Source organism: Chiroxiphia lanceolata, chromosome 14, assembly GCF_009829145.1.
Source record: "Chiroxiphia lanceolata isolate bChiLan1 chromosome 14, bChiLan1.pri, whole genome shotgun sequence".
Lineage (NCBI taxonomy): Eukaryota > Metazoa > Chordata > Aves > Passeriformes > Pipridae > Chiroxiphia > Chiroxiphia lanceolata.
The window spans coordinates 1,151,627-1,177,293 of record NC_045650.1 but is presented as its reverse complement, the minus strand read 5'-3'; the positions used below and the strand labels follow the sequence as shown (position 1 = coordinate 1,177,293).

The following is a 25,667-nucleotide window of genomic DNA, read 5'->3' as shown; positions in this document are numbered from 1 at the left end:
CGAAATGGAATAACAGAAGTTTCCTTCAGTCCCCAGTGCGGTAACTTGGGCCGTGGTGCACGTGTGAGGATGTCACAGAGAAACAGGGCTGCAGGACTCCGAGCTGCCCTGGGGGTCCTGCGAAAAGGGCTGTATATTGTAAGCTTCCCCACTGGGTAGGTGTAGGCTCCTGCCTCGCCTGTTCCTGTCGCCCTCCCGCTCTGCAAAAGGCTGTGTCTGGTGCGTCCCTGCCTTCCCCTGCGTGCCCGGCATCTCGGCAAGTCCGGAGCCATCCTGAGATGAGGCAGCCTCCTCCTCTTAATGGGCATCTGAAGGTAAAGCATACTTTTAGACGCTGTTATTAATAATCTGATAATGAAAACAAATCAGACGGGCTGTTGCAAGCCCTAAGGTGATTCCCATATCCAGTGTAGAGAATTAAACCGGATGGATTGCGTTGGGAGCGAGTTTCACTCCCGGGCTCCGGCTGAGCCCCCGGGGCCGTTCCCATTGTCCCTTCCCCACCGGCCCGGCCCGTCCTCCCTTCCCTCGCTCCCTTCCCGGCGGGGCCCATCCTCCGTCCCTGCCTGCCCGCGGTGCCGCATCCCCGCCGAAGGTGCGCTCCCCGCTCCCGGGGCGGCACCGGCACCTGCCCGGGCCCGCGGCCGCGCGCCCTTTATGGCCGGTGCGCGCTCCCGGTGCGTGTGTCTGTGTGTGGGATGCGGGGAGCGGGCGGGAGCCGGTACCGCTGCGAGCGAACAATGGCAGCGTTGGCGCTGCCCGGCACCTCCTGAATGGGCGCAGGCCCGGGGGGGGGCGGCGGCGGCGAGCGGGAGGAGGAGGAGGAGGCGGCGGCAGCAGCGGGGCGAGGCGGGAGCCGCCCCCCCCCCATCCTCCCTCCCGCCCTCCGCCCGTCCCTGCGCAGGGACGCGGGGCCGGGGGGCCCGTCCGTGGGGCGGCGGCGGCGGGGGAAGGGGGAAGGGGCGGGGGCCGGGCGGGAGGCGGGGGCCGGGGGCGGGCGCGTCCACCTGCGCGCGCCGGGCCCCGGGCGCATGGAGGAGCCGCGCTGAGCGCCGCGGAACCGGAGCGCCCGCCGGGCGGGGGGAACCCCCTCCAGCGCGGGCCCCGCGCTCAGGTGAGTCCCGCCGCGGCCGAGCCGCATCCGCACACCCCCCCGGCACCGCGGGGGCAGCGCGGGAGGAGGAGGAGGAGGAGGGGATGCTGATGGCAGGATGGCAGCGCCGGCCTGCGCGGAGGCCTGCGGGGAAGTTGCGGGGGGTGTGTGTGTGTGAGGGTGGTCTGAGGTTACGGGGGGGCGGTAACTTGGCGCCGTATCCCCCCCCCTTCCCCGGGCAGGTGCCGCGCTGGGCGGGGGCGCCGCCCCGCCGGGCCCGGGGGCAGCGGGTCCCCTCCGGGGCCCCCTCACTTCAGCCTCGGCCAGAACAAAAACATAATAAAAGGAGGGGGGATGGGGATTTTTATTTTTATTAAAAAAAAAAAAAAAAAGCCCGAGCTCTGGGAGTAGCTGTCACTGCGCGCATTAAACTAGAGAACTGGCTAATCAAATAAAACTGGCTCATTGTCTGAAACTCTATCCCAGCGCAAAATGCGGCTGTGAATGTAATTAACCATCTGTCTGGCGGGCGGCGGAGCGCCGGGTCCGTGCGGTCCTTACCCGGGCGCTGCCATCCCCGAGCCCCGCGATGTGCCCGGTGTGTGTGTGCGAGGAGGATGCTGGAGCGAGGGTGGGATGAGATCCTCGGCTCCGCGATGAGCGAGCGAGGCACTGTGCGACAGATGAACCCAAACAAGCCGTGAGGGACCGGCGATGAACGCCAGGGCGATCCGTTTGCTCTCGGGGATGCTCCCGGGGGTTCCGCCTCCCACCGGGGACCCGCGCAGGATGGGTGCGTATTTGGGGGCTCGCGGCCGTGGGTGGATGCGTGAGGCCGGAGGGAGCGGTGCGCCTGTGCGAGCCGAGGCCTCAATGAGCCTTTTGCGGGAAAACAAAACGGCTCTGTGGTCCTTCCATCCTCCCGGAGGTTTTCCCCGCTTCCGCCCGGCGCGTTGCTCGTCCCTCCTGCCCCACGCCGGCCCCGAGAGCTCCGTGCAGCCATCAACATCCTGGTACTCCGGGCCGGAGGTACCTGCTGGGATCGCTGCTACGGCGGGACTGCGGTAACACCGAGCCCACGGCAGGCTCTGCTGGGAAGGGGCTCGGCTGTGGCTCTACACACGCTCGTGCTTCTTGTTTGTCTTTTTTTTATTATTTTTTTTGGTGCGGTTTAGTAATGGAATAATACAGAGACTAAAAAAAATAACGGCAGCACTCAAGCAGGTAGGATGCAATTTAAAGTCACTCCAGCTAATACCCCATGCAAGACTGCATTTGTTAAGGTATGTGAGCTGTGCAGAAGGCAGCACTCTTTAGTGAATCACTTTTGAAAAACAAATACTTGACAAAAAAAACCAGACCTGCTAAATGGATAACAATTATGTAAGCCTATAGTAGGTTTTGATGTATGTCAGGTCTGTTAAATAAATCAACCTGTTCAGTGAATAAATCTCCTCTGCACCAATGCTTTATTATTATTTTTTAAGGAGAATAAACCTGTGTATTTAAGATGTTTTTACTGATGTGAATCTCATGGCCAAGCCCCGTAGCTGCCAGTGACACAAGACGAATCCGTGGGGAGGGTGGGGTGCAGGAGCGTGGGGAGGGAAGGGGCACGCCAAGTAATAAGGTGGATATTAAAAATACACAAAGATGTGCATAAGGATTCCTAGTGATCAAATTCTCACTGATCCATGTCTTGATGGAGTATTTGCTTTGCAGTGGCAATGGCCCATACAAAGCTACATTGATTTAGCTTGCTCTGTTCACGATGGCAGTTCTGGTGAATAATTATTTTCCCAAAAGCCTTAACCAAGGGAAGAAAGAGAGTCCCTGCTTGGCCTACACAGTAGTACAGTATCTTTGAAAGCGCATATCCGGCTGCAAATAAAGAGAGCCAGTTCAAGTGTTACTCCACTCAGCAGGAATAAAAGGGAGGCAGAAAAGGGGAGCACCCGGCCGGCTTCCCCGAGCTCCTCGGGCCCCTTTCCCTTTCTGCACCTCACCCTCTGCTCGGCTTTGGGGGTGGGGAGGGGGGATTTCTCTCGTTTTGTTTTTGCTTTTTTGTGTTTGCTGTTGCCTTTTGGAGGCGAGGCTCCAGCAGTTCACTTAAACGTTGAGTTCTGAATGCTGAGGAGTCTCTTTCAGATTGAAAAATAGGGAAAAGATTGTGGCCAGTGGGTTTTAACTTCTGTAGCTGGGACAGGGAGTATGTCTGTGTAGGGCAGTGCCTTGATGGTGTCCTCTTCTTCTGAGATGGTGAGGCCTCATGGATGTTTTTGTGATGGATCACGTGTGTATTTTTTCCTGTCTCTGCAAAGAGACGTTTGAAAAGACTCAAATGTGCTTGCAGGACCAAGGAGGCCACAGGCTTGGGAAGAAAGCGTTCTCAAACAAAAGAGTCCAGCTCAGGTTGGCATCCTTGGTGTGGGACAGAACCATCGATGCGAGGTGCATTTTTTGGATATTAAGGCCTTTCCATCATAGCCAGAGTGATGACAAACCAGCTGTGCTGCTTTCCCCAGGCACAACAGAGAACTGTCCCCGTGAAGTTTATACCCTGTCACAAACAAAAAGCAGCATTAGGAAATAATCTTTTCCTTGGGCAGAATCCAGGGAGGAGAGCTGTGGATACTCCAGGCTTTGCCCTAGTCCTCGCATGGGGGCTGTGCAGATGCTGTCGTAGCTGAGTTTGTCGTTGGCCCTGGGAGGGGTGGGTAACTCTGGATGTTAAACAGAGTAAATTTGCTATTGCATCTCAGTAATGACAATTTTTGGTCTGTGAGGGTATTTTAAAAATAATATTTTGAGAATTGGGAGCAAAATAATTGTTACATAATCCACCTGTTACGTTCAAAGTCCTGTTTTCCACCTGGGAGAGGACTGCACTTTTTTATTTTATGCTAGATCTTTGTGTACTTTTAGCCCTGCTTGAGTTGGCTTTATAATCATTACCTGTGTATACAGTCAGGTGCTTGACGAGCCTGATTTTGTGGAAGCTGCCAGCAGTGAGTAAATGAGCCATGTGGCATAAAACCGAGCAAACCATGTTTTGTTGGTACCTTGCTCTTCCCTCTTTCCTTCGAGCTGGTCGTACACACCCGCAGTGTCACCTGTGTGGGGGTCTGGGCTGTTCCAGTACAGGGACCCACTTGATCTGTTACCTGTGTGTGGTGTGAGGGGTGTGGTGGGATCTCAGCCTTTTGATTTTTTGATTTTAGGGCTCCTGGGTGCCGTTGCAACAAAACATTAAATCATTACCATGTGTTGTGTTGCGCAGAAAGTGGTGGAGTTACAGATGCTGAAGATGATGAACTGGTTTGAGCATCCAAGTGTGGGCGTGGGCTTTGCCTGAAGGATGCAGGAATTGGGGATAACCTGTCCTGCTCTCAGTGCCAGGGGGTTGGCACCACCAGTTCCCTGGCTGTGGACATAAGGAAAAATGGGGAGTGTTGGGCAAAGCTGAGCCGGAGCGAAGTTTGCAGGAGGAGCTGTCAGCTCTGCAAACGAGCATTGACCCCTTATCCTTACAAAGTCCTCTTAGGAACAGCACGAGAAGGTGGCTTTGGTTCAGTGGTGCTTTGGACTGTGACAGTAGTGCTGGGTGGATTTTGTTTGCAGTTCAGGGGAGTAGCATGTAATCTGTGTAATGCTGCTTTTGTGTGCCTCTATTGCAAATTGATGTCTGGGGAATGACATGTAGCAAAGGCTCTAGACCAGCAGGTCTGTGATATTTTTGTAGCAATGTCTTTTTATTCAAAGCAGGTGTCATGGAGATCTTTCATCCCAGGATTTCTTTCATCCCTGGCGTTTGTTAGCTTGTGTTAAAACTTTAAATCTCGAGCATTTCTTCTGTACAGAAGGTGTTCCTCATGTTGCTCCTGCATGGGCTGAGCTGGGTGATTATGCAGGCTCCAAACAGCGACACGTATGAGGTGGCTCTGTGTCTGCACTGCTACGTCAGCTCTGGGAGCAATCCAGGGCTGTGGCCCAGTGCCCTCCAGTCACAGGAGGGGTCTGGCTGTGAGGGAATCTGGGAGAGGGCAGCGATGGGGGATGCTGTCCCTGGGCAGTTTTCTTCTGACCCTTAAGTATTCAGAAGGTAATTTGTGCCCAGCAGTCTGAGCTCACATTTGCAGTCTTGTTTGGCCTTTACAAAGCTCTGAAAATGCTTTTTACTACAAGATGCCCTATTTGCTTAATTTATCCAAGCTCTTGTCTCAATAGTCTCCCATGATAGAAAATTCTGCGGGCTAATTGTTGCCTTTCACTGATCTTCTATTTCTTTGGTTTTTGCCATATCTTCAAAATATGGGTGGATGTGTCACTAGAAGTTTCTGATCAGTCTTCTTATCCAGACTTACTGCTGTTGCCCTGGGGGAGGGTAGGACCACAGTCTTCTGGACCAACAGGGCTGGCAATGCTTCTGCTTGGAGCCCAGCTCATTAATTTAGAAAATCAGTTTTAACACCCCTCTGAATTGTCATTGTCATTACTGGGATCACTGTCTCTGTTTTCCTTAGGCTTGAGACCACGAGTGCCTCTGTCTTGAGAGAGCTTTGACTTCTGGATGTCACCTTGGCTGGTGTTGCAATGCTGGTCTGCAGCGTGTCATTGAAGCTGGCAGGAGCAGCAGGGGTTGCACGCTTGGCCTAGACACCAGTTAGGTTTTTTTGCCAACTTATCAGCTTTCTTACCTTGCTTCTGTAGGGTTGTGTTCCACAGCAGGGCTCCTCGTGCGCGGGGCGCGGGTTCGTGGGGTGAAGGTCGTCCTTCCTGCTCTGTGGTGGTCTCTGCTGGTGTCTGGAGCTGCTACACCCTTCTCCACTGAGTCCCTCTGAGAGAGAAGTGTCAGGATTTCTAAAATAAAGGAAAACAGCTGAGGAATTTTTTACCTCCCCTCTCTCCTGGGGTAAGGAGCTTCTCACCTGCTGAAACCCAAGCATTGTCACTGTCCTTCTCCTGCCGTGTTGAATCTGGTGAGGAGGTGTCTGATGCTCTGAGACTGTTGCATTTTTGGGGGCATTTGGATGGTCAGTTGGTATCAGAAAAATCAGCTCTTGTGAATCTTGCAGGACATGGCCAGACTTTCAGGAAAGCCAGGGTGTGCGTTGGTGGAGCTCACCTGAGCACTGCTGAGAACCTGCCTGGTTCTTTCATGAGCGCTTCTGTTCTCACCTGGGACCTGGGCTCTTTGGAGGGCTGGCACACAAACTCCCAGCTCTCAGTTCCATTCTAGGGAAGGTCTCTGCCAGGCTCTGGAGTTGCTTTTGGAGCTGTGTCCTTATTAAAAAAATCAAATTTCTTTCCTCACACTTGGAAGGTTTTTGACTGTGAGTTACAGCACAGAAAAATCAAATGTGGAAAAGACAAGCTCTCTGGATGAATTTTGTTTCCTGTGTAATGTCCCAATGAATGACTTGAGTCTTTGATGAAGGAGAGAAGCTGAAGCCTTATGAAGGGCCTGTTTATTGGCATTAATTATTTTTTATTAGTTACAGCATCTGTAGTCCGTTGGCAGTAGAAGAGCCCAAAGTAAGAATATTAATTCTTCAGAAGTTTTTCAAAGCTTGCATTTTTCATAAGAAGCTTGTGAAGCTTCAAATCTAAAGCTTCCAAATCCTTTTTTTTTATTCTTCAGAAGTGCCAGTGAAGCTCTTTTTTTAATTTTTCGTGTTTTAGCTGAAACTATGAGTTTTATACGTAAAAAAAAAAAAAAATTTCTTTCCCATCCACTGCGTTGGCCCCAGCTTTCAGGTCTCTTGCTGGGTCAGTTAGACCCTCTGCAAGCACCAGCTGTGCTCTACAGACCAGGTGTGTAGCCTTTGCTACTAATTCATTGTGGTTTTCCCCTCTGGCTGGGGTTTTACGCTGTGGCTGAAGCATAGGCTGACATGAAAGGTGTGTTTGTTTGGCAGTGGCCAGGTAGGACAATGCTTGACCTTCACAGTTGTTGAATAACTTCAGAGCAATACTTAACTGCTTCATGGAAAGAAGGGGTGTGGGTGGGAATTTAACTAGTACAAGGTGAATCTGGTGTCTCTTTGGCCAGCGAGCAGCATTTTTTCTGGTAGCCTGCAAGGTCACGTTTTAATATACTCTGAATATGAATTTAAGGGTCATGCTGGTATTTTAGTGGTAAAACAGGTGGATGCTTGGTCTTACTTCATGTTGCTTCACGGAATGGTAATCTTGGCCCTCTCTGAACCTCAAGAGTAAAAATGAAAATTGCCTTCTTCAGGGTGGTCTCTGTTCTCATTTGTGTGGAGAAAACTGTTGTGGAGTGGGATGATTTTAGCTACAAAAAGTTGTGATGTGGTGGGTTTTTTTGGTGCTTCTGCTTACATGACATGGACAGGTTTACTTCATTGATAGCCGTGCCTGTGGAAGGATGGGCGGAATTTTTGGGAAGATCAGAAGGGAAAGTGCTGCTGACCACAATTTTTCAGCTCGTATTAAAGCAACCAAGCAAACTCCTACCTTCCTGCCACCGCTGGCTCTGAGGGAGCAACGCACAGTAATTTCCCATGGTTTGTTTATGTCTGTCTCTGAGAAAATCCACTATATCAAAATCACCTGTCCATGTAGTGACTTGTCTTAGATTCTTTGTGTGTGTGAGATTAATTCTGAAGAACATTGAGCATTCAGTGCCAACTTGGGCAGAAATTCAGCAGATTATGGTACGAGCAGCATGGCTAATGTATAATAGTGGCATTTAGGACCATTCCTAGCCCACGGTGCCTACGAGTTTCTGGGAAGCAGAGGAGCCACGTGGTGTAAAGCCAACCAGGCGTGGCAAATGCAGAGAAACCCGTCAGCTGAAACCTCCCGCAGAACAAATAATTTGTCCTAACCCAGTAACCTTCACTTACTTAATTGTCTTATTTGTCTGGTTAGCTTATCATTTGATGGAGAGTCTGTACTGCAGGAAAAAGAGTTTTGTTTATTTTGCCTGTTTCTTTCGTTAATTTGTGCTCATTCCTTGCCTGCTGCTTTCTGGGTTTGAGCGGTGCCTTCCTCAGCAGCAGTTCCAAATGCCAGCCTTTCGGAAGGTGAATGGGAGGCCAGGCAGTCCAGTGTATTTCCAAGAAGTCTCTGGTTTGGAAGGGTGAATTTTTGGTTGGGTTGATGGCTCAGTGTCACAGTTTATCACTGTATTGGGCAACGCAAAGTCGCGTGTCGGGGTTTACCTTCAGCTTGTAGTTTATGTCTGTGTACAGAGTGAAGCTGAGAGTGCTACTTACAGCTCCCCCTTCTTCTGCAGACGGTTGTTTAAGATCTGGTGCTTAATGATCAACAGGGTTTAGTGCTGATTTCCCCCTTCTGAAGCATTTCTGACTCTGCAGGAAAGATGGGTATTGGCTGTGCTGCGGAGCTGGAGGTAGAGTCAGCTGTTGAGTGATGCATCGACTGTTATGTGGTTGCTGCTGTATGGAATTACTGGTTCTGGTTGCCAGTGTGTGGAATTACTGATTCCAATTCATGTGTGAAGCAAACCCTGGTATCCCAGTCCCTCTCTGCTTTTTTTTCCCCTGTAAACCACATCCTCCCTTCCTCTCTTGTTCATGGTATTTGCTTCTGCACACACAGTCTGCCAGTGTGCATGCTGGATTCCTCACCACAAACACTAGGACAGGTTTAAGACTTCCTAAAGGTTAGTTCAGGATGAATTCAGAAGCATCTTGGATTAACTTTTTAACCACTGTAGCTGGTCTGGAGGGGACGTTCTGCAAAATGAGTGGCTTAAGAACAAAACAACCCCAACCCTCTCAACCCCAGCAAAGAGCCAAGAGTAGGAATGGAGGAAGGTGGCTCCTGGGAAGGGTAGGTGGTGATGCTGGAGCACATAGTACATGTGACATTTCAGCTTCAGGGATGGGGAGAAGAGGAAAATGCTGCTTCAGTTGTGCTTTGAAGCTGTTTGCCAGGTGTGGAGTGGAAAAATCTTCATCTGGGTTGTGATCAGTAAGTTTGTGCCTGGTGGAGTCCAAATATTGTATCAGAAATGGTTAATGTGGGGCCTTGAACCTAATGTGGAAGCGTAAGGCTTATTTTTCCCATTGCAACGTGTAATAAGCATAAAATATCTGCAGCTGACAATATCATCTGCGAGTTCTCACCCTGCATTCTGGGGGCTGATGTTAAAACAAAAGAGAGTTTAAGGGTATTACTATATTTGCAGAATATATGTAAAAATATGTTGTATTTATATAATACATAATTATATTTAAGGATATTATTATATATTATATTCTGTTATTTAGTTAGGCCTGGGCATTTGCTGAAGGGGCTGCATTAAATCACACCTACATTTGCAAGTGGCAGTAACTGAAGAGTCAGGTTGAAAACTTGATGTGTAGCTCAGTGTTTAGTCAGTATTTTTGTTATTTTGCTAATATCTTCAGTTCCCTCACATGTATTTATGGGTACAGCCATACCTTGTGGTGGTGACTCCTAAACTTGATCTCTGTGCTGTTTGAGTAATTTCTTTTTTGGGCAATGTAAGGCTGCTTAAATAACAAGAGGGTAGTAGAGAGGTTGGAATGAGTATTTCCGGATCTGATGGTGGCTATGCAGGAAGCTCCTTGGAGTCCCCAGGGGTTTTACACATTGCTTTGTCTCTCCTTGAACAACTCTTGTGCATTGCATGGTAATGGAAGTCAGAATAATTTGTTTGATGTTGTTTATTCAAATCTGGAAAGGATGGTTGTGCAAAGACCAAAGAAAAATGGTTTTAGTCTGACAAATGCCAAGGGGTTTTGTTTTGTTTTTAAAGCCCAAAGAAAGCCTTTGGGATTCTTGGCTGAGTATATAATAGCATGAAATACACCACTTCTTTCATTCTGCTCCCTAAAAATCTAATTTTTTATGCATTTAAAGTGGGAGTTGAGGCAAAAACAGAGTTTAGCTCTGTTGACCTATATTTATGACAAGAGAAGGCTTGCTAAGCATTGCAAGAAAAGAATATATGGTGCTGTTGCTATACTCTGACAAAATGTACACACATAGTAAAACCACTTTTGGGATTCTTCACCTTCTTACTGAATGCTTCAGCCCTTTCCAGCTGGATTCAGTCTGATGGTGCTGTGTTCATGGCCTGTATAGTCAGGCCTCTCATTAATAGCCAATGAAGAAGGACAGCAGAACAGGGAGTTTAGAATAAGCAAGGAAGAGAAAGAGAGGTAGTGCTGAAAACCTCCCTAATCTCAAGGTTTAAAAGCGAACTTTTAAACTTTCTTTTCCTGTTTTTTTTTTTTTTTGTTGTTATTGTTGTTTTATTTTTTAATTCAGCCCACTCTTTATTAAGTGCAGTTTCATGGTTCTCGTGCTGCTTATTGCATAACTGTGGCACAGATGTTATTTTTTGTAACGTTGCCTGACATATTTAAAAGAGAAAGAGAGGAAGGGAATTTATACCCTTTGGAGATGAATATGTGGAGCCTATTAGTCTTAAAAAAGTGTGAAGAGCTTGTTAGAGTCGAAGCTGGCACATCTCCGAAAGGCTGATCTGTGGAGTGGAGCTCTTCAGATAAAGAATGAATGTGTTTTATCTTCTGGAGTTTGTTGAATGTGTTACCAGACAGCCTAAAATCTGAACTTGGTGGAGTACTTAATGTTTAGGCACATGCTTAAATATTTGTGGAACTGAGACCAAATCCAAATGTATATTTAATAAAACGTTGTCCACAATTAAGATTTGCAGGATAATCAGTGGTGATGCTTAGAGTTAAGGGATGTGAAGAGGAAGTACCTCACTCAGCATGGGTGGTACTGGATGTTTCAGTGTTTATGTCACTGCAGCTGCAAACATCACCTTTAAAGCTGCTTTCTTGTGAAGGTTTGAGTGAGGAGAGACAGTTAGAAATATACTGGGTTTCAGCAGAAGGAAAAAAATTGCATTCAGGCCTATCATTTCCCGGTGGAATGGGCATGAGAACATGAAGTGTTCTCCTTTTGGTATTTCTGACAACATTAGAAGTTTTAAAATAGTAGAAATGGAAGTAGAGTGAAAATGGTCGATGTTATATTTATTTTTATATAGTATCAGAATGCCTGGTGTTTCAGATGAGCAGAGTGTTCCTTGATTCACAGAGTATTTGTTTTATAACCATGGATATTGCTGCACAACCCACCTCTTCTGTTGTATAGAGGAGCAAACCAGCTCATGGGGCAATTAATGACCTGCTAGAAATGCAGTTGTGAAACCAACCCAAGAATCTTCACTTCCTAGCACTCATTTGTGCCTGTGTGCTGGGCAGTAGGATAATTGGGATAAATTGATAAGGGGGAAAGAGGAGAGAAAAGGAGGAAATGGCACCTACTGTCATGGAGCATCTTTTTGAAGTCTTGGATTAAAGATAACTTAAATTGTTCATTTAAAAGAACTTGCAAAAAGACCAGGTAAACAGTTATAAAAACAAACAGAAGGAAACCTGAGAGTGTTTTTTACTTGTTTCTGCCTAGGGCAAGGTATTTTGGTTTGATTTTTATTTTGCTTTTGTTCTGCCCCTTGCCCTCCCCCCCTGCTGGGTTACCTGCTATAGGAAATACGAATTAGGCAAAATAAATCCTGACTTAGAGTTGTAGGAGGCAGGGCTTGCTGTGTGAGTGTGGGGTTGCAGAGGCTCAGGTGTAAATTTTCTGGAGTTTCCTTCACCGAGAAGCAGGTGGGCTGTGACTTTATTCCTCAGCTCCCACAGCTGTGCCTTGGAGCCCTTGTCCCACAGCCCTGCTGGTGCTGGGTGTGGATGTGACCCCCTGGATGGGAGAAGGGGTGTCTCCCCTGCCTCCCTCCCTCCCTCCATCAGAGGCAGGGCTTCCTCAGCTGGCTGTTGGACAAAGCTCCAGCATCTGGGAATTGTCTCCCTTTCCAGTCCAGTGACACCCATGCAATGTTGAGCGCGTGGAGCTCTGAAAACGTCCTCCTCTGGCTAAACGAGGAATGGATGGAAAATATTAGGCTAAAAGAGAAGGTTCGTGCTGATGCAAGCTGTGTTTACTTTTGAAAATTCAGTTTATTAAACTCAAGGCTGCGGAACTCCAGGGATCAGTGATGCTGTGTGAACATCACCTTCTGCACCGCACAAGCAATTTTTCAAAATTACTTTTTTAATTAAAAGTTGTATCGGTTTAATGGGAGTTAAAGGAAAGTTCACAGGCTTCATGTTGTCTGAGACATACTGCAGATTTGGGAGAAACATTCTACTGCTTCTTAAAGTTTATCCAAAATAGTGAATATGCATGGGAAGAGAGGGGAATCTCCTCGTGGGCTCTGTCTCTGAGGGGTTGCAGGGTGATGGTATTTATTGATTATCAGTCCAGCTGCACTGCCGTTACCTTCGGAAGGAGCTGCACGGCAGCTGAGTCAGAATATGAACATAAGGAAAACAAGGAGGACTTGAGATACAGCAGAGGAAAGTCAATACAGAGCTTATTTAAATGTCAGCTGCCTGGAAGAGTTCTGCTCAAAAGCTGTGAGGAGAGATTAGGTCTAAGACATGATGCCTGGGTGTGTAAGGGAGGGAGGGAGGAAGATGGCTGAGCAAGTCAGGTGCTGTGGGGAACACGTGAAAAGGGATATATTGAGGAGGAGGAGGAAGGAAGAAGAAACTGCTGACTGAAAATGACATCTGACAATTAGTTTTGAGCAATAATTGGAGAAGCACGTGGCTTTTGGACATGGGAAGGCTGTGATTTGTAGTTGGTGGGCGATCTGAGCCATGTTAGCAGTGTTATTCATCAGCGCAGTTGACAGGGATAAGTGACACCCATTACAAATCTGTTTACTACCTCTATATATTGTACTTAGTTTGTGAATGTATGTGCAGGGTAGAGAGTCTCTGTAAGCACAGGAGTTCTGGAATTTTATTGAACCGTAGAATGTCCTGAGTTAGAAGGGACCCACGAGGATCATCAAGTCCAGCTCCTGGCCTTTTGAATCATTTGGAATCACACTGACTTTATTCAGCCAATAGGCCAGAGTTGTAATTCTGTGGCATTTGTCAGTGTAAGTGAATTTACATTTGGGGAGAGCTTGAGCCAAAAAATCACTGATTTGCTGATGAATACCCTGATTCTGAATTTCATGGCCATTTTTATTTTGTTAAGTTAGCCACTAATTCTGTGTTTTAATAAAAAATAGTTGTAGTACAATTGTGCCTGAAATAAAATTAGGTTGAGCACTCTTGTACAAGAAACGTTATTAGAGTCAACGTCCAAAATGTGGCATTTAGGGACATGGTTTAATGGTGTTCTTGGCAGCACTGGGTTAGTGGTTGGACTTGAACTTGGAGGTCTTTTCCAACCTAAGTGATTCTACGAAGTCTTCAGCATTTAGGCGGGACTGGGAAGAGAAAGATGGGTTGTACCCATTGTGCTGCACCCACTGCAACCCAGCCAAGTTTTTCTTTATTTTGTCAGCCTCCTGCTTAATTTTGAATGAAATTCAATGTTTTTGTCTTCAGGGAAGTGCTTTGTGCATATGATAGCTATAAGACCTAACGAGGCTTCAAGATAAGACTGCACCTGGCAGTGTTGCTTCCTCCTCAACACAGCAAAACTTTCTGTCTTAATCCACTGTGTCAAAAACCTGTGTCATGTAACAAGTACTTGCTCAGGTCAGTGGGACCATGACAAAGGACAGTGACAAAACCAAGGCAGGTTGGGATGTGAGGGTGTTGCTTTGCCTTTGCCATCTACATAAACACGTATGCTGGTATTTGTGTTCTTAGCAGTTGTATGTTGTGTTCTTGTTGTGCCACACTGCCTGCAAACATAGATTTATTAAAAAACATCACAACTCTTGCACATGCTTCTCTCCCGCAGAGAGGATGGGGAAACAAACAACATATGATGAGCTTTATTTGCATTGTTTGATGCTCTTCTGAGCAGAACAGCTCCCACTAGAAGATACTTTACTGTCTCGAAGGGCAGGGGACCAAGGTGGGCGGCAGGTGTTTAACAAGTAGATGGGATCTGAAGCAGTGAGCTAAAGTCACTGTCCCCATCTGTGGCATGGGCTTTTATTTTCCAAAATGTGTGATGACAGTAGAACAGTTGACAAGGGAAGTGGGTTTGCATTTAAAATGCTCAGGAGGTTTCACTGAGCCAACGAACTGAGCTCTGGCCCCAGCACTGACTTTGGCTTCTCTCTTGGCCATACAACAGTGGCATCATTTGTCTGTCCTGCTCACCCCCCTTGTTTGATGGGATTATTAATATGGATGTGTTTGCTTCCCAGGAGTGTCATGATAATTAGTTAAGGTACGAAAAGTGTGTTGAAGAAGTCTCTCAGTGCTGAGCATTATTACAAGTATAGCTTTAAAAATACCTTTTATTTAGCAAAAATATTTCTTCTTCTGTTGGAGTTTCCTCACATTTTTCCTGTTGCTTTTGTGCTGTATCCCTATACTCTTCTAGTATGCATCCTGCTTTGTAAACATTGTATTTTATCCTGCATTTGAGGCTCAGATTTTCAGTATGTGTGTTATTACACAGAATGTGACTAGGAGACAAGAAGCCTTGTGCTGCTGGAGCCTCCTGGTTGTGCTTTCCTGGCGGAGCAGCGCCCGTGGGTCACACAGGCACTGACACATATTTGCAACGATCCACCATCGCTGCTGTTTAAAGAAGGTTTTTAGACCAGGAGGGATCCTTCCAGCACTTAACAGTGTGATCTGTGTCTCTAGAGGAAGCTGGGAAGCAGGCAGGCGAACAGGAGCACGGAGGGATGGACCTGGAGATGTGAGGTGACATCTTGAGAGAGAAATACTTCCTTATCTCCAGCACTGAGACAGGGTGGTGACTGCTGGCATGTTCTCTGAGGACAAATAGTTCCAATGCAAGTGCAGATGAAGCCTTTTGGACCAGCCAGCTGTTAGATCCTTGAGGGAAACAGACCCCACATGTCTCAATTGCATACTCTGAAGTGCTGAAAAAATAAGGCAACCTTCAGAGTTTGGGCTGTAAAACTTCTTCCCCTTTAAATGGCATAGAGGAGCTAGCACACTTAATTAAAATGTTCATGATACTATTTTCAAGATTCCTATTCTAGTAAAAGGTGAAGAGATCTTTCTGCAGATTACTTGTGGACAGGACTGATTTCTTGTCAAAATATTAACCTCTTTTAGCAGTTTCTTCAAAAAGCATCTGGGAAGCCAGTTGAACCTAAAGCAACGGGAGGGGGTAGAGTTAAAAGGAACACTTTCTGTAGCATTTAAACCAAACATTTCTTGGAGGGGATCCTTCCAAGGGGTCGTCTAGGCTGACTGTAGGTGGTATTGAAATCCTTGGGTGTGACTGGAAGTTGGATTGAAGATGAAGGCAGAGAAGAATTTACTCTTGCAGGACAAGAAAACTGTACCATCTCCCTTACAACTCTCACCTCATCAGCCTACCTTACTTTCCACTCATGGACTTCTTCCATTCTCCTTCGCTTGTCTTTCTGTTCAGTATCAAAGCTGCATCCCCTGGAGGTTGTCTTGCTTCTGGTGTCTGAGTTCACACAGAGAATGAGATGAAACAAGGCAAACTTGGTTCTAATCGCTCTCGTCTAATTCTGCTGCATAATGGAGATGAGCAGTACTTACATAACAGTATCCTGGGATGTTAATAGATTTAATAACCCAGAAAGGTGGGAAGAGGTTCTGAATTACCTATAAAATGGCATCTAAGTAATGAAGTTTATGGGAAGCTCATCCCTTTGAACGAGAGTCACGTGGTAGGTGCGAGAGTTCTGCATATGCTCGGAAGAGGAAACCAAATGAAGCTGCCTGTTCTGATAGGAATAAATCTCCCATTAAAAATAAGTTCTGAGGTGCTGTTGGATTATGCCAGTTTTACAGGGCTTCTAGTTAAAGTCTTGTAAAAATGTAAACAACACAGACTCCTTTAGATTTAATTTTTTTTTCCAACTGCAGATATGTTCCAGTCTTGGGGATTAGAACTCTGTGTGTGCCCAATGAAAACAATCAGTTCATTAATGCTGTTTTGTTAGACCTTGCCCCCTCTTGCCATGGTGATAAGGGACCTTAATTAGATCCCAGAACAAATGCTGGAGAGCTTGACAAAAAAGAGAAACATGGGGAGGGGGGTGGAGAAATACTGAGATGTTTTTAGCAGATATATGCAGAGAGCTGTATTCTGCAGAGGAGAGACTGGGTTTTATTGAAAACACTGGTTTCCTTTCCCAGGAACAGAGCCTGTGCTGGTAGGCTGGAAGCACCTCCAGACAGTGTGTAGAATTGGTCCTGGCAGCTTTCTGAGTGTCAGGTCGTGCTCCAGGTGTGGGCACCTGCCTGTTGGCCCGGGAGACTGAACGGGGAGCGGTGGCTGGGAATTCAAAATGTATTTTCCTGAATCTGTTCTGGATGTTGGTGATGTTCCCCAATGGGAAGTGGCCAAATCATTGTGTTGATTCACATGTTTGTGTGTTAAGAAGAAATGTCTGTGTGTGGAGGGTTTGAAAGGGAGGAGAAGGGTAAGAATTCAGAGGATTTTCATGAACACCATCGGCAGAGAGTGCCTAAGTGAAAGGGGGGAATTATGAGGCTAAATGATGAGAAGGAAGGTTGGCAAACAATGTGAGCTTGAAAAAGGGAGAGAGTTTCTGTAAGACGCTGATCTTCAAAAAAGCAGGCATGCAGAAACACAGGCAATAAAAACTGAGCAATGTCAGGTTCTTCTGTTTGTTTTCTGTTACTGGGTGCTCAGGTTACACCTTCAAAACTTCCTATGCCATCGTTCTAGGTAGAATATTAACTTCAGGTTGGAATCTCAGCTTTTCATTAACTGCATTTCCAGTTTGAAATTGGAGGACTGTGGCTATCAGCTCTCATGCCTTTGTCTCTACTCTTGAATTACTTGCTGCCTGATTAGTTGTACTTCATAATTATTCCTCACTTAAATTACCTTTCAATAAACAAAATAAGATTATCTCCTTGAGTCTCTCATAGGAGGCGTGTTTTTCAGACAGTTGTTCTCTGAGCAACTAATTTATTAATTTATTTTTATTTCCATGTCAGGTTTTCTATATCACAGTGACATGTCTTGGTGCACAGGTGAGGATGTTTCAAGTGAAATTTATTGCATTACAAGATGATGCATAAAAGCCAACCCTGTTGTCAAGGTCTATCAGGCAGTTTAAAGCCTGGAATTGGATCTCTGTCTACCCAAATATTTTAGAAACTTTTAAGTAAGAACAAGGTGTTATTGCTCTATTTTTAAAAATGTGCCTCTGGAAAGCATGCATCAAACCTGCCAGCATTGGAGTAAATATGTCAAAATGCAAATCCAGGTGCCTGTAGACCCACATATCATTTAAACACAGTATAGTAGGTGCTGAAGTGAGTGTGAGGGGCAGGTGTAGTCTGTGAGTAAATACAGAAGTGTCCATTTGCCTTGCTCATGTGAGAATGGCCTTCCTGTGATCTCAAGGTGCACTGAGCTCGGTGCCTCCTGGGGAAGCAACAGGAGCAAGTTGTGGGGAACAAAAAGGTTTTGGTAGTTTGTGCCAATTCCTTCTGAGTTGGCTGGGTTTGGGCAGGGCTTTGGTTATGAAGAGTCAAAAAGCTCCAGGTATGACAGTATGCCCTGCTCGGGCTGGCTGTGACAGTGATGTAATAGGCTCATTTTAACAGAGAGCCTTGTTTTTCCTGAAATGTGTGCAGGAAAGAGAAACCATTTGCTAAGTGCATGATTTCTTACAATTTCTTATTCTTCCACGATTTCTTTGTGTTTCCACTACTCCTATTCAGGATATTTATTCAAGGTTAACAAAACCGGCTCTACAGTTCTTGCTGTTCTTCCAAAATCTGGGATTTCATTAATTTTTAATTCACCTGGAGAGCATGGCATAGTTGTCCAGGACTGTCCAGTATTCGTTTCTGTTTTGCAAGAACAGGATTCTCTTTGGAACTGAATGAGAACTGAGGTGGTTCAGTTTAAGTTTGCCAGTTTTCTTTTGCAGGCTGAGAGTGACTGGTGTAAGCTTAAAAAAGTCATGAGACAATAGCAGGGTTATAGAGACAGTTTCATGGAAACTCAATGGAAAGGGATTTCAGATAAATACATATAAGATGACTAGTTTTAGTAACATCAATAAAACAAGACATAAAGGTAAAGGAGGGAGAGGAAACCTGAATTTTCAGGTGGCTGAGTTGAAGAAGTGAGGATGGGTGAGCAGTGGTACCACTGCCTGCCACTTAATGGGACTTCAGTGGAAACTGGTGACCAGGTTTCCCTGCTCTGTAAATATGTGATCCACAAAATTATTGTCAGATAAACGTTACTGCAGAAAAGAAACCTATAAACTCATGCTTGTATGGATTATAGCATTGTTAGTTGTAAATAACACCATTAAAATCAGCACTTCTCAGACAGATGTTTCAGGAAAAGTGAATATGAGCACCTGTCTGTCTGTAGGAGTATGGCTCTTACAGAATTCAATGGAAGGGTCTGGAGCTGTTCTAGAAGTGGCTGCTGGTGTAGATGGGCGTGGTGAAAGCAGAGCAGCACGTTTGGGAGTTGTCTGTTGTTTTGGAAGCCGCGGGGGTTGTGTCCATGGAGTACATGGTTGAACATCTTGGAGTTCTGGGGGAAAAAGGCAGAGGACAAGCCAACTACGGAACTTAATAGTGAGTTGAACTCATGCTCTGTGTTTTGAAGGGAATAAAGTGAATGTTTCCACCCTTGTTGTTAGTCCCCCCAGGGCAGGCTTGCTGTGCTGGCCACGGAAAATGTGGAGCCAGGGCAACAATTCACTGACTGACCTGGGTTGGAGTTGCTTTTGGACTGCTGGCAGGCTCCTGTCAGAGCAGGAAATGCACAGACAAGGTATTAATAGTGTGATTAGGGTTTAGTCCTAAATCATTATTTATTTTTATTTTTTTTAAGCTATTGTTCCTAGTGGTTATACATGTTATCTAAGGAGTTTTATGTTTTACAAAGTCAAAACATTGTAGGAGAGTTTTTAAAATTACTATTTAAAGCTCAGATTTGGAGTTAAAACTCAAACCTTTGCTAATTCCCATGGGTGGCTGTTCTGTCTGTATGCAGACAAATAGAGAGAACAAACTGGAAGTGCCAAAATGCCAAGTGCTCCCTGTTCCCCACGGCAGCAGGATTGCAGACAAGGGCAGTGGCAGCACGGGGAAGGTACATGGCTCACTTAAGACACCTTTGAGTGAACGAGTTAGGCTGATGAAACCTCTCTTTAAACCTTACTCCGGTTTCCACCTACTTCAGTTAATTATGGAAGTGAGTTGTTAGTGGTGAGTTTTATGAAACTGTGTGCATAAACAGTATAAATTATGAAAACAATAAAGCCCTCATTTGTAGATCAGACATTAAGAAGATGTACGATTCTTTTCTGGCTCAAAGCAGGTGTCAGTTCTCTTTCCTGTCCATAGTTCCCTCGGTGTGCAGTTCCTGGCAGGGAAGTGTCCGTGCTGGGTGGCAGGAGGGTGATGGACTGCAAGAGCTGGGTAGGAATGTGTAGCTAGTAGAGATGTGTGTGGGAGAAGTCCTTGGTGGCCTGGCATCTGCTTTTACAGTTTCTTCTGAGCTAATTGTTGAAGCCTTACTTTAAAAAATGAAACCTAATTAAGGATTGAGTTGAACAGTGTATTTGCAGCGAGTCTGTTCAAGGTCTCGATTTGACAACTCGAGCGTGTTCTCTTGAGAGCGTCTCAGACTATATCTGAAGTATGTCCAGAACACAACTGCAAGAGGAGGAATCAAGGTCGTGTGGAAACGATACACAGCTTGTTTAATATGGATCAGCAGTTCCAATCAGGGTTAGAAGTCACTTGCCAGATGTGTGTGTTTGACCCAGACCATCGGGTTTGGGGGAGAGTGCAGCCCTGGGACTCCTTGGCCTGCTCTGAGGTGGCAGCCAAAGCAGGAGGAATGACCACTTGTCTTCTGCAGCTGTGCTGCTGCTCTGTCTTCTTTCCAGCCCTCCTGGGCATGAAGGGAGTACAGCAAAAGAATTTGGCATGATAGGCTGTGCCTGAAGGGAGAGCTGGAGGTGCAGGGGGCATCACTCTGCCGTCTACAAGAAATACGGTTCTAGTCTGGGATGCTCTTTGGCCGTGGTGTCTCTTGAGTATTGTGGAATGGGTTTAGCCATCTGGCAGGTCAAGAGCTGCTCTTAAGGAGAAGCAAAGGGAGTGGTGGTGATTATGGAATTGCACAGCTCGGAAAGCACCATCCGGCTCCAGCGGCTGTGCCGTCACTGGCAGATCGTGGGGATCCACGCGGGGTTGGATGGTCACACTGGCCTGGAAAGGTGCTGGCAGGAAAGCTTGGGCACTGCCTGGCTGTTTGATTTGTCTCCCTGGCTTCCCCTGCCTCTATCCTTTGTGTTCCTGGCGTGGAGGCAGCGTCTCAGACTGCAGATGGTAATGGGGAGGTGCTGGGAGTGACCTGGCACTGGCAGCCACCGGAGCTGAGTTGTTCCCACAGAGCAGGACTGACTGACTGCCTGCAGGACCCTTCTGCAGAATACAGTAGCCTGTAATGTTGGTGTGTATAGAGAGAGAGAGAGAGAGAGAGAGACACACCCCATAAAATTCATTATGGTCTGTCTCCTTCCTTAATGCAGCTTCCCAGAGTTTGTCGTTGGTTTAAGCAAGTAATGCAGTCAAACTTGTAAGTGTGCACAAATGTTCAAGAAATTAAATCAGCAAGACAAAAGTGATGGCATGGAAGGGGGGCAGGAGGGAATAAAAAGCTTGTAAAAAGCTTGATTCTAAGCAGTTTATAAGCAGATGTTTGGAGCATAAGTTTTTCTTTGTGTTCACTGGGAAGTTTCTATTTTACTCTTGCTTCTCACTTGATGACATAATAACATTACAGCTTTCAAGTCTGTTGTGAACAACCTCCTGTGCACTTGCTTCTTAAAAATTCTTTTTACAATATGTAGAAGTTTACCACAGAAACATCATGTCTGTGCAGTTGTGTACAAGTGCTAGATGCTCCCGGTATCCATCAAACTGAGCCAGTTTGGCTGCAGAAACAACACTGTGGCCCTGTTACATACTGGTGATGCTCATCAACAAGTCTTAATCCTTTTTTCACAGAAGGTTAAAATGAGAGGAGGAAGTTGATGGTCCAGTTGTGTAAAGGTGCTGTAGGTCCTCACTTCCCATGGATGTCAGTGAGGGTGATGAGAATCAGGCTGCAGAGGTTATGTAATCTGACAAAAAAAAGCTTGTGTATTCCTGTCAAATCATGCAGTGCAACCAGGTTTCCTGTACAGCTGCTGGGAGATTGACCTGTTCCTTGGAATAGGACCTGGTGGATGTTCATCCATGAATCTTGTTGAAGTGATTTTTATTTCGATGGTCTTTGAAAACCTGAAGCAGTGACAGCTACAAGAGCCACTGCAAACTGGTCTGCCCCATCCCTTGGAAGTGTCCAAGACCAGGCTGGACGGGGCTTGGAGCAACCTGGGCTAGTGGAAGGTGTCCCTGCCATGGCAGGGGGTGGAACAGGATGGGTTTTAAGGTCCCTTCCAACCCAAACCATTCTGGGATTCTTTGATTGTCTGGTCCATGTAAAATTGCACGTTTACTTGAAACTTAAAATCTTCTGCAGTTGCACGCTAATTTCTGATCTCCAGTGATGGGTGCAGGTAGTGAGGTGGTTGTTAATCAAGGCTGGGGTTTCTTGTACTTGCTGGAAGCTAATTAGGACTTGCCCAAAAATTTGCATTTTAAATGGCCTAGTTGAAGTGTTTAGCAGTTTAATTTAGCTGTAACAAAGGCCTAAAGTTTTGACTGTTCTTGTTTAAGAGGGAGAGGATGTTTTGGTACTTGGTGGTGAGTGGTATTGTAACTGTTTAGTCACATTGCAGCTCGACCCATGAGCCAGTGGAAGAAAAAAGAATGAGAATCCCACTTTTGCTCCTTTGAATGTAACAAAGAGCAACCTTATCCCCAAATTCACTGGCTAATTTTGACTGAAACTTTTCCCTTCTTCCTAAACTTCCCATTATTGTTTTAGATACGTGTATTCAGTATTCTCGATGCCTGTCCTAAAGCTGCATAGCATTTCAGTAAAACATGAAATACCTTGTGACACTTGCCATTTCTTTCTACATGTATGACCTCTGGAATATCTCCAAAGCTCTGGAAAAGAATGAGATTTTCAGTAATGGCTAAAGGCATTAAGGGCACAAATGCTGTTGACTATCAGTGGGATTTATGCTCCTAAATTGCTGTAAATGCTTTTGAAAGTCACATCCAAAATGTATCATTAAGAACAAGATATGCTGCTAATGTTTTTTAAAGCAGATGTGTGGTATAAATGAACAATAAAATGAAAGGTGCTTTATAATGTTATTCTTGTGGAAGAATTGTTAAATACATAATTATTACAAACAGCTGAATTTTCCTTTCTTGTCAGGATTGCAGTTTGGTGTGTTGATATTCATCCAGCTCTAGACAGAAACCAAGGGACTGAGATTTGAGGGCAGAACTCCTTTACTCCGTTGTTAATCAGAAAGGAATTTCTATATATTCCTACTGAGACAAGAAAATATCCCCAGTTCCCAAGAAATGTTCTAGTACACTGATTGTTAAATGTAAATGAGACCCTGTCATTAAAATCCATAGATTCACGGTGCTAAATGACAAATTGCAGTTACCACATCACTTAATACACCATTCTTTTATTTTAGTATCTTGCAGGTTTGTTACTGCTCAGCTGTGTCTGGGAGGTTTTCTGGGGGTTCTGGCCACTGGCTGTTGTGTCTGTGATGTTTTCTGGAGGTTTTGGCTTGTGGCTGTTGTGTCTCCAGTGGAAGTTTGTTGTCCACTGATCCTTAAATCGCCTGAAGGCAGGAGACAGGCTGTTGCTCCACGAGCAGATTTTTCCTGCTTTTCTTCTCAAAGGACCCAAACTATCTTTTTTTGATGTTCCACATGTTCTGAAGATGCACCATTTTGCCCTCCTTCCTTACTGATTTCAGCACTGTGTGCTATTATTTAGAGTGCAATTTCTGAATTCTCTTTCTGAAGAGGTGCTAATTCCTTTGGGAATCATCTCCGGCGTTTTTCCTGTGCCCAGCTGCTTGCCCATCATATCATTTATGGGGCTGGACACTCCTATTAGCAGTTGTAGTTACATATTTTAGTATACTTCACATAACTAATTATGTTTTATGGCCCGTAGCCAAACTGACTAATTCTGCTTCCTCCAGAAAAATACACATATTTAGAACAAGGCTAAAACTTCCCTTTAGTGACTCAGTGACGTTTCCCTAAGGCTGGGCTGTTCCAAGTGGGCAAATAGAGGTGTTTCAACATGAGAAAATTTTGAACGAATTTTCCCATCTGTCTCTCCTTTTTTTGAGCCTGTCTTTGGTGGCAGCTGTGCCCCGTTCCAGCCAAGGGGGCTTGTGGATGTGCTGGTTGGGCTCCTTTACATCATTGAATGGATAAAACTTCTCCTGAATAAACTCCTCAGGTCTCTGCTTTTCAAAAAAAAAATCAGAACGCAGAGCAAGAGAGTGGGCCAGCTGGTTGCATTATTGCTGCAGACAGGAAACATGGACCAACTCTGGGCTTGGTTGCTCTGCTGGATGTGAAATGGTTGGATTTACAAAGGGCTTCATTCAGAGTTGCTGGGTTTTATTTGTAGAGCTGATTACAGACTTCTACAAGCAATTATCAAAAATAAGGAAACTCTGGGAAGAATTTTTTCTTTGTGTTGTGCTTTGCAATGTCTGTGTCTCCTGCAAAACATTAATCCCTGACTACTGCAGGGTGGGGAAGGCACAGCCCTTGCCTGGCTGACCCAGCATGGTTTGGTGGGGCAGCTGGGCTGGCTGGGTCCTGGTATTTCTGCCTGGTTTCCGACTGTAATTCCATTTTGGAGCCCCAGTGTCCCGCCTGACAGCTCACACATCCTCCTTCCATCGTGCTAATTGCTTGGCATTCCCTAGATTATCGTGCATGGTGTTCCCGTGCAGCCATCTCCCTTTCACAGGTGGGTTTAACACATGCACCAGGTTGGAGGGGGGAATTTTTCATTTATTTTGATTTTTTAGCCTAAGTTAGGTTTGGAATGGGAAGCCATTAAAGGATAAAAGCAACACACATGCCTGTAGAGGTCAATTTAACTGGTACAGCAGCACAAAAATACACAAAGGACCGATGTAACAAAACCTAATCGGCTTTAGCTTGAGGGTTACCAGAACCCACATCTTTCAGATTGCTGCTATCAGTTACATTCCAGAGTTCAGCACTATTTTTTATTGCAATTGAAACACAATATTTGTACCTATTAGCCTTTGAGTTTCCTTTTTAGCTTCCTCCCTATAAAGCAAGATGCCGCATTATTATTAAACTGTTCTCCAGGCTAAACACTGAATGTCATTCATGTCTGTGTTTATTAATAAAGAAGGAAGAGGGAGAAGGTTTAGCTTGTCTGGTTTGCTTGACTTGCATCAAGGATAACTTTGTAAGAGAGAGCTTTCAATAAGTATTCAAAATTGCATAATGAAAAGGTTCTGGAAATAATTATAAAAATCAGACTGAAATCACTTCGGAGAATTGTTGAGGGTTTTATTTTTTTACGTTTAAATTGGCAATGAAATGTAATGAAGACAGTCAGAAATAACCCCTGACGCCCACGCAGGGTATATATAGAGATTTTATTTACTCTGCTGTGCAAGCATCTACTGCAAGATGGCACATTAAAATGTGAACAAAACAGCACATCCCCGCTCCTGGATGCCGCAGTGCTGTTCGGATCTGATAAACAGTTGGAGTGGGGAGCACATGCTGTGTGCCTGCATTAGCTCACTGCCATGGCCTCCTGGCATCTCACCTCCACCGGCTCTGTTTGCACCGAACGGTCGGCGTGGGGGGATGTTCTCAGGCTCTCCTCCTCCTCTTCCTCTTCCTTGTCCTAGGGCAGTTTTCCAAACCAGCCAAAACCAGCTGGTTTGCTCCAGAACGCTTGAACTTCCTGGGCAGGGGCAGAGGAGGGGCAGGGACTGAGCTCTGCTCTGGGGGGACCAGAGAGAGCAGCCAGGGAATGGCTGGAGCTGTGTCAGGGCAGGGTCAGGTTGGATCTCAGTAAAAGGTTCTTCCCCCAGAGGCTGGTTGGGCACTGCCCAGGCTCCCCAGGGCAGTGGGCACAGCCCCAAGGCTGCCAGAGCTCCAGGAGGGTTTGGATGATGCTCTGAGGGACAGGGTGGGATTGTTGGGGTGTCTGTGCAGGGCCAGGAGTTGTCGATCCTCCTTGTGGGTCCCTTCCAACTCAGCATATTCTGTAATTCTCTAACTTCCAAACTTTCCATGTTTTGCAGTTCATGTTGTCAAGAGTGTGAGCATATATGAGTAGTTCACAGGAACCCTTTTGTCCTGTTGATTTGCAGCTGGGGATGATGATGCTGCTGCTGCTGCTGATGTTTTGGCTGCAATGGGTTTCTCCAGGGCATGGTATCTAAAACGAACATAGCTCTTGTTGGGCATTACTTTGCTCTCCAGCAGCAATATTCCAGTGGCACATTTTATTTTCTTTTTGGTTTAAGCTTTTTCTTTCCCACTAGAAAATTGTTTCC

At 45.9% G+C, this 25,667-nt stretch overlaps 1 protein-coding gene across 3 annotated transcripts in view; it reads left to right on the top strand.

Annotated features, from left to right (window-relative positions):
- The first annotated feature begins 237 nt into the window (after window positions 1–237).
- The window catches only part of NEXMIF (neurite extension and migration factor), a 173,705-nt gene continuing 148,275 nt past the window's right edge, over window positions 238–25,667 (top strand). Inside the window, exon 1 of one of the 3 annotated variants that reach the window (XM_032702060.1) lies at window positions 238–314. The gene's annotated coding sequence lies outside the window, so the exon portion shown is untranslated. Of the gene's footprint in view, window positions 315–1,013; window positions 1,115–1,662; window positions 1,887–25,667 lie in introns of those variants that run through there. The other 2 variants (XM_032702059.1, XM_032702061.1) reach the window with 2 other exon arrangements.